Consider the following 10,024-nt stretch of genomic DNA (forward strand, 5'->3'; position numbering starts at 1 on the left):
TTATCTAGATATATAGTGAGAACTTTGAACCCCCAAGGGCTTCACAGAAGTTTATAACGTACAGCCGCACAATTAAAAAATCATATTTTTTCCACAAAAATGATCTTTTCACCCACAATTGTTATTTTCCCAAGAGTAACAGGACCCCAAAAGGTATTGTGCAATTTGTCCTGAGTACGCTGATACCCCATATGTGGGGGTAAACCACTATTTGGGCGCTTGGCAGAGCTCGGAAGGGAAGCAGCACCATTTGACTTTTTTGGCTGGAATTGAGATCTTACGCCATGTCGCATTTGGAAAGCCCCTGATGTGCCAAAACAGTGGAAACTCCCCAATTCTAACTCGAACCCTAACCCCAACACACCACTAGCCCTAATGGAAAAATGGAAATAAATACATTTTTTTTATTTTATTATTTTTCCCTAACTAACGGGGTGATATCGGGGGGTTTGATTTACTATTTATGGCGGGTTTTTTTTTTCTCAGCTGTCGCACGCTAAAAGGCGCTATTTATTGTAAAAATAGTTTATGCATCACCACATTTTGAGAGCTATAATTTTTCCATATTTTGACCCACTGAGTCATGCCAGGTCTTATTTTTTGCGGGACGAGTTGAAATTTTTATTGGTACCATTTTCGGGCATGTGACATTTTTTGATCGCTTTTTATTCTGATTTTTGGGACGCAGAATGAACAAAAACCAGGGTTTCATGAATTTCTTTTGGGGGTGCGTTTACACCGTTCCGCGTGCAGTAAAATTGATAATGCGGTTTTATTCTTTGGGTCAGTATGGTTACATTGATACCTCATTTATGTCTTTTTTATGTTTTGGCGCTTTTATGCAATGAAAACAATTTTATATAAAAAATAATTATTTTTGCATCGCTTTATTCTGCGAGCTATAACTTTTTTATTTTTCTGCTGATGATGCTGTGTGGCAGCTCGTTTTTTGCGGGACGAGATGATGTTTTCAGCGGTACCATGATTATTTACATCCGTCTTTTTGATCGCGCGTTATTGCATTTTTTGTTCTGCGGTATGATGATAAAGCTTTATTTTTTGCGTCGTTTTTTATTTTTATTTTTTAAGGGGTTCAATAAAGGGGTTAACTAGTGGGACAGTTTTATAGGGCAAGTTGTTACGGACGCGGAGATACCAAATATGTGTACTTTTATTGTCTTTTTTTTTTCAAAAAATGAATTTATTAAGAAATATATTTTTTTTTATTTATTTAGCGATTTTTTTATAAATTATTTTTACACTTTGTTTTTTTTTACCTTTATTACATTGTCCCAGGGGGGACATAACTGTCATGTGACAGATCGCTGATCTGTCATATCACAGATCATTGTGACAGATCAGCGATCTGTCACAGGCAGTGCTGCAGGCTTCCTCATGCCAGCGCTTTGCAGGCATGAGGAAGCCGTCTCCCTGCAAGCCCCCGAAGGTCACCGCCGCCATTTTGGATTTGGGGACCTGCAGGGAAGGAGACCCCCACAGCAGCGCGATGTGCAGCCCCTGTGAGCGGAGCTGATCGCGCTAGACGTACTATTCCGTCCTTGGGACTTAGGTCCCAGGTCACATGGACGGAATAGTGTATCTAATGTAGGAAAGGGGTTAATGAGAAAAAATGAACTTTTTTGAATATACAAAATGGCTGCAATGAACCAAAGAGAGAAAAATTTAAAGGGGCCTGAATACTTTCCGTACCCACTGTATTTCTCCACTTCGGTGTCTTCATCAGAGAAAGGGATATTAGCGTGAATGACATAACATTCAATAACTTCTCCAGTTCTAATTTTTTGGTTTTTATGTGATTACCCAGGTGCATGCCAAAAAAACAAAATACAAAATCACATCAGTTGGCCACATTACTACAGATTTAACCTGCTATTGGTTGCAAGATGGCATGGCAAATATATTTTACATAACTTTTCCAGATATTCTTCGACCTGTTAAAAAAAGCTAGCAACCTACAGTAACCCTGCTGGCACAACATTGCTAATTGAGCAGCTTCTACACCCATCGTCTCATTCTACCACAAATACTTTATTATGTAAAGCAAAGTGGAATTTAGAGTTTTTGAAAATGAATATTTATTACTCTCAGATTAAATTTCAAATACTCTAGACCAATCATTAATTGGCTTGCATACCAGATATCAATATTTGTGATGATTACTAGACTGGTTCTCTACACTTTGGGCCTTCACATCAAGTTGTGTGGGCATTATGTTTAATGTTTGCTTTATGAGATATTGCTGCATTCCAACTTTCTACATGTTTGCCCCCAGTCTGTCTGTGTACATAGGAATAATAATGAAGCAAAGTATTGTTCTGGGAATCACTGACATTGAGCTCTGAGTTTTATTAGACAAAAACCCTCTCTGTGCAATCAGTAGAAGTGTGAGATAGAAATTATTAATGGCCTGGATACAGAGAAATGGAGGACTTGGTATGCATGGAGATTTCGTGACAGAAGCTGTATGTATTATTCATGAGCTCCGCATTGTAAGTTCAGGACACAATAATATTTCAGAGCTGTTATTCCACATTTAGATGAATAGGTACATCTCTCCCCTGCTCTTAATTGACTGATTAGATTATGATGGCTATTGTGTGACTTTCCCTTTCAGAGACTGTGCAATATGCAGGGTAATGTGCCAGTAGCAGATCTTCCTCTGATTACATTTACATCTCTATTAGTTTTACATTTGGGCCATCCATAATGAAAATGCTATTAGGCTAGAGTACAATAGCCCTTGAGAAACCCAGAATGTAAAAACTGATTAATGGATAATTGGCTGGAGGAAAAGTGAAAAATCATACTTTCTGTAAAGTGGCACAAAAGAAAGTTTGGGACTGGATAAAAGAGATTAGACTCAAAATAACCTCTCTTGGCGCCAGAGGATAGAGTTATAGAATGCAACTCCAACTTTGGTCCTTGAAGATCACCATGATAGCTGTTGAAAAGACTGTGATTCCTTTAATTGCCCTATCATGCCACTTTCCAGCAATCCCCCATTTGACATATCCCCCCTAATATGTGTAAAGGGCCTGTCACACTAAGCGATATCGCTAGCAATATAGCTATAACGTCACTGATTTTGTGACGTTATAGCGATATTGCTAGCGATATTGCTATATCTGATACTTACCTCCGACTGGCTCCCCCGCTGCTCATTGCTGATCGCGCGAGAACGTCCTGGACCGTTTCTTGCCGTCAGCTTCCTGCTGGGCTTCCTGTGTCGCCGACGAGCGACGCATGGACACGGGCGGGAGGACGTCAGGATCACCGCGTCTGACAGGTAAGTAGCGACCCCCGACCCCTGCTATGTCGCTGGTGAGATCTGCCTGTGTGGCAGCTCACTAGCGACCACTTAGCGATGCTCCAGCGATCCTGACCGCGTCATATCACTGGTCGGGATCGCTGGTGCATCGCTAAGTGTGACAGTACCTTAATTCACAATGCAGGGCCACCTGACCACTCAAATGCGCTCATACTGATATCCTACAGAACAATGAATGAGATAAAGGAAAGTGGATTAGAAGTTTATGGAACAGTATTTCCATTGTATATCAAATTAGAGGTTAAACCCATATTGAGGATTCACACACACTTGTGTGTTATAGCTTTATACAATCTCTTGGAATCCTACTGTATTACCATATGCCACTGATTTAATTAACATTATGGCACACACCTTCATGGTAGAGAATAGTGATGAGTGAGAACTAAAATGCTCGGGTGCTCGTTGCTCAGATTGAGCAAATTGGAATGCTCCGGTGCTCGACCCAAGCAACGAGACTAATGTAATTCTTTGGGAAAACCGAGCATTTTTGCCGCGACCCCCCCCCCCCCGGAGGTCCTTTTAGGGTCTAAAAACATCTGAAATCGATGGGAACAGTGCTCAAATGACATGGGAACATAATGGGGAATACACCTGGAAGCATTTCTGACTCCCAGTCACAGCTGTGAACAATGTTGTCAGAGTCTTACGCCATTTTTTCAAATGCACAATAAGGCTACTTTCACATTAGCATTTTTAGCGCAGCGCTTCGCACGCAATAGAAATGCATGCAAAAATGCATCATGCGTTTTGCATGCGTTTGTGTTTTTTAGGCGCATGCGTTTTAACCAGTTTCTAGCCATGTTAACTGCAGACGTGGCATGTCCATGTGTACGCCAGTGTTCCCATAGACTGTAATGCGTTATTCAGTCGCATTCCGCGTGCAAGTGTGTGCATACTTTTTTTACGCCGTTGGACGGACCCAAAAATGCAACAGGTTGCATCTGGCGTGCCTAGGCGCACACCTTAAAAAAACGCATGCGCACGAAAAGGCATACGAACACGTGCAAATGCTAGACCATGCACACGCCATGTTAAACATAGGTGTGCATGACGCATGCAAATGGACGCATACGAAGAGCAGAGCTAAAAAATGCTAATGTGAAACCAGCCTAAAACATACAAAACCAAAATGAATTTTCCTGGAAAATACGTTAAGGAACATCCTTTCCAGGGTTATATTTGTATGTAACACAAAATAAATAACCCAAAATAAAAATGTTCCTCCACCACTTGGGTTATGTTCACATGTAGCGTTTTTCATGCATTTTTCAACTTTAGCATTGCTTTCAAGACAAGACAAATGCATTCACATGGAAATGTCATGTTAACATTTTACAACCTTATTTGGCCATGTGGTGTGTGACACATCAGACACATCCTGTTTCATTTATGAAGGAGGGACTCTGAAAGTCACAAAGTCTCATTCTTTTAGGGCCAGCAGTCGGCCCTCACTTTTCTTAGAGAGCTATCAGCCGGCTGTGCTTTGTTGTTCCCATTATTAAACAGTGGGTTTCTCATACTGTTATTGCATATGCAGTGAGTGGCAGGGCTGCCCAAAATTTGGATGCAGCCCAACAACCCATTGAACAGATGTCATGGATGACCACATGCAACCATAGTTCCCAGTATTCATTTGATACTCTCATACTGTTTGCTTATGCATTGAATGCAAGGCCTGCCCTGCACCAAAGTTACACACACAAGAATAAGCCTTTCAACCCACGTACTTGATGGCCACAGGAAAGCCAAGTTCACATTATTCATTTTGTACTCCCATACTGTTTGCCATGCTTCACTGAGACCCCTGGAGCAGCGCGATGTGCTGCGCTACTCCGAGGGTCTCCTTCCCTGAGAGCAGGCTCTGAGAAAGCCTGCAGCAACGCCTGTCAGATCGCTGATCTGACACAGCGCTGTGCAAAGTGACAGATCACCGATCTGACACTAGACAGTGATGTCCCCCCGGGACAATAAAGTAAAGTTAAAAAAAAAAAGTGTACAAATAATTTATAAAAAATCCTAAATAAATTTTAAAAAAATAAAAATATTCCCTAATAAATTCATTTTTTGGAAATAAAAAAAAAAACAATAAAAGTATACATTTAGTATCGCCGCATCTGTAATGACCTGCCCTATCAAACTGTCCAACCAGCTAACCCCTTTAGTGAACCCCTTAAAAAATAAAAATAAAAAACAAAGCACAAAACAATGCTTTATCATCATACCACCGAACAAAAAGTGTAATAACACGCGATCAAAAAGATGTATATAAATAACCATGGTACCGCTGAAAACGTCATCTTGGCCAGCAAAAAATGAGCCACCAAAAAGCGCCATCAACGAAAAAATAAAAAAGTTATAGCTTGCAGAATAAAGCGATGCAAAAATAATTATTTTTTTATATAAAATTGTTTTCATTGCATAAAAGCGCCAAAACATAAAAAACTACATAAATGAGGTATCAGTGTAATCATACTGACCCAAAGAATAAAACCGGTTTATCAATTTTACCACACGCGGAATGGTGTAAACGCACCCCCCAAAAGAAATTCATGAAATGCCGGTTTTTGTTCATTCTACATCCCAAAAATCAGAATAAAAAGTGATCAAAAAATGTCACATGCCCGAAAATGGTACCAATAACCAACTCATCCCGCAAAAAACAAGACCTCACATGACTCTGTGGGTCAAAATATGGAAAAATTATAGCTCTCAAAATGTGGTGATGCAAAAACTATTTTTACAATAAAAATCATCTTTTATCGTATGACAGCAGCCAAACATAAAACCCCGCTAAAAATAGTAAATCAAACCCCCCTTTATCACCCCCTTAGTTAGGGAAAAATAATAAAATTAAAAAAAAGTATTTATTTCCATTTTCCCTTTAGGGTTAGTGTTAAGGCTAGGGTTAGAGCTACGGTTAAGGTTAGGGGTGTGTTGGGGTTAGGGGTGTGTTGGGGTTGGAGTTAGATTTGAGGGGTTTCCACTGCTTAGGCACATCAGGGGCTCTCCAAATGCAGCATGGCATCTGATCTCAATTCCAGCCAATTCTGCGTTGAAAAAGTCAAACGGTGCTCCTTCCCTTCCAAGCTCTGCCATGCACCCGGGACTCACCACTATGGGTAAGAAATAGATCTGTATATGATGTGTACTGACGGTTGAACTTTGGGAGCTTAGCAACATATTGTGGGATTCATAGGTTAGCTACTGAGCAGTGTAATGGCACATACAGGCATTTACCCCAGTCAGGGCATTATTTGTATTTATATTGACACACAGTCTTTGTTTATGTGCCTTTTTTAGGACTTGGGGCCACCCATTTTTCCTATAATCCCCTCTTGCTAGTCCCCATTCACCTGACTACCATATCTTACCGGGTGTTCTGGCCATGTTGTCTTTCACCAATGTACTGACTCATATTTTGTAATTACTGGTATTTTAATGCTTTAATAGTTTAATAAAATATTCAGATTGTTTGCACAAGATATTATTCTGTGTGTACTTTATAATGTAGTTCTTACTTACTGGGCGTTTTCTGAAGTCAATTGTGTCTCTGTTGCATGCACCCAAACAGTAGTTTACCCCCACATGTGGGGTATCAGCCTACTCAGGACAAATTGCACAACTACTTTTGGGGTCAAATTTCTCCTGTTACCCTTGGGAAAATAAAAAATTAGGGACAAAAATATCATTTTTGTGGAAAAAAAAATGATTTTTTATTTTTATGGCTCTACTTTATAAACTTCTGTGAAGCACTTGGGGGTACGAAGTGCTCACCACAGTTCTAGATAAGTTCCTTGAGGGGTCTAGTTTCCAAAATGGGGTCACTTGTGGGGGGTTTCCACAGTTTAGGCACATCAGAGGCTTTCCAAAGGCAACATGACACCCGCAGACCATTCCATCAAAGGCTGTATTCCAAAACGTCACTACTTCCCTTCCGAGTCCAGATGTATGCCCGTACAGTAGTTTTCTCCCACATTTGGGATATCAGCATACTCAGGACAAATTGGACAACTTTTGGGGTCCAATTTCTCCTTTTACCCTTGGGAAAATAAAAAAATGGGAACTAAAAGATCATGTTTGTGGAAAAAATATGATTTTTCTATTTTCATGCCCAGGCATTATAAACTTTTGTGAGGCACTTGGGGGTTCAAAGTGCTCACCACATCTAGATAAGTTCCTTGGGGAAATGGTTTCATTTGTGGGGGGTTTCCACTTTTTAGGCACATCAGGGGCTTGCCAAACTCGACATGGCATCCGATCTCAATTCCAGCCAAAAAAGTCAAATGGCGCTGCTTCCCTTCCGAGCTCTGCCATGCGCCCATATAGTTGTTTACCCCAACATATGGGGTATCAGCATACTCAGGACAAATTGCACAATAACTTTTGGGGTCCTATTACCCTTGGGAAAATAAAAATTTGGGGGTGAAAAGATCATTTTTGTGGATAAATATGATTTTTTTAATTGTACGACTGTACGTTATAAAACTTCTGTGAAGCCCTTGGGGTTTCAAAGTTCTCACCACATATCTAGATAAGTTCCTTGGCGGGTCTAGTTTCCAAAATGGGATCACTTGTGGGGGGTTTCCACTGTTTGGGCACATCGGGAGCTCTCCAAATGTGACATGGCGTAAGATCTGAATTCCAGCCAATTTTGCGTTGAAAAAGTCGAACGGCACTCCTTCCCTTCTGAGCTCTGCCATGCGCCGAAACAGTGGTTCCCCCCACATATCAGACATCAGGACAAATTGCACAATAACTTTTCCAGTCCAATTTCTCCTGTTACCCTTGGTAAAATAAAAAGATTGGACCTGAAGTAATTTTTTTTTTCGAAAAATTTATATGTTCATTTTTTTAAACATTCAAAAAATTCCTGTGAAGCACCTGAAGGGTTAATAAACTTCTTGAATGTGGTTTTGAGCACCTTGGGGGGTGCAGTTTTTTGAATGGTGTCAATTTTGGGAATTTCTATCATATAGACCAAAAAATAGTGTTGTAAAAATGAGCTGGTGAAATTTTAACCCTTATACCTTCCTTAGAAAAAAAATTTGGTTCCAAAATTGTGCTGATGTAAAGTAAACATGTGGGAAATGTTACTTATTAAGTTTTTTGTGTGCCATATCTCTGTGATTAAGGCTGTGTTCACACACAGCGTTTTTTTCACGGTTTTTCCCGCGGATTTGCCAAAAAATCCTCCGGAAAAACATGAAAAAGAAGCTTCCCATTCATTTCTATGCATTTTGCACTTTTTGTGCACATTGATGCATTTTTTACCGTGAAAAAAACGCATTGCGGTAAAAAACGCAGCATGCTCATTAATTTTGCGGATTTTTCCACGTTTCTGGCTTGTTCAATGCGTTTTGAAAACGCGCCAGAAAAAACGCATCAAAACCGCGCAAAAACCGCAACAAAAACGCGTAGAAAATGCGAAGACAAAAAAGGTGCAGTTTCTGGGAAGGGAGTCAGGTTTTTGAGCAGAAATTTTCTGCTATGTGTGCACTTAGCCTTAAGGGCATAAAAATTCAAAGTTAGGAAATTGCGAAATTTTCCAAATTTTCGCCAAATTTCCTTTTTTTATCAAATAAACGCAAGTTATATGAATTAAATTTTGCCACTAACATGAAGTTCAATATGTCACGAGAAAACCTTGTCAGAATCACCAGGATCCATGTAAGAGTTCCAGAGTTATGACCTCATAAACGGACAGTGGTCAGAATTGTAAAAATTGGCCCTGGCATTAATGTGCAAACCACCCTTGGGAGTAAAGGGGTTAAAGGAGCCGGTCCTCCTATACTTCTAATGCCCATACACTAAGTATATGGGCTGACAAACACTTCCCCCTGGGAAGGGGTACACATCAACATACTGTGTCAACATTTTTTTGACAGGCATCATAAACACCCTTGAAAACAATAACGTGGTTTCCTACACAGTTGCTGCTGGGAAGGTGCAGATTTGTAGCAGAAAAATGGTGTACGTGTCGTGGAATGACGTGATCAGGAAAAGGGGCATGGTTACGGTGGAAATGGGGACAAGACAGGTTCTGGTAGTGGGAGACTCAATTATTAGGGGAACAGATAGGGCAATCTGTCACAAAGACAGGGATCGTCAAACGGTGTGCTGCCTACCTGGCGCTCGAGTCCGACACATCGCTGATCGGGTTGACAGATTACTGGGAGGGGCTGGTGAGGATCCAGCGGTCATGGTGCACATTGGCACAAATGACAAAGTTAGAGGTAGGTGGAAGGTCCTTAAAGATGATTTCAGGGAATTAGGCTGTAAGCTTAAAGCAAGGACCTCCAAGGTGGTATTTTCGGAAATACTTCCTGTACCACGTGCCACGCCAGAGAGGCAACGGGAGATTAGGGAGGTTAATAAGTGGCTCAGGAATTGGTGTAGGAAGGAGGGGTTTGGGTTCCTGCAGAACTGGGCCGACTTCTCAGTTGGCTACAGGTTCTACGCTAGGGACGGGTTGCACCTCAATGGGGAGGGTGCAGCTGTGCTGGGGGAGAAAATGGCTAGAAGGTTGGAGAAGTGTTTAAACTAGGGACGGGGGGAGGGTATTCCTTTTATAGGAGGGGAAAACAGTGCAGATAGAGACCTGGGCACAAATAATGAAATTGGGGGTGGGGGTGGCATGGGGGGTGGGAATAGAGCAGTTAATAATTTAAGAAA

The sequence above is a fragment of the Dendrobates tinctorius genome, unplaced genomic scaffold (genome assembly GCF_039654945.1).
Source record: "Dendrobates tinctorius isolate UK_male_01 unplaced genomic scaffold, ASM3965494v1 ptg000370l, whole genome shotgun sequence".
In the NCBI taxonomy this organism is placed as follows: Eukaryota; Metazoa; Chordata; class Amphibia; order Anura; family Dendrobatidae; genus Dendrobates; species Dendrobates tinctorius.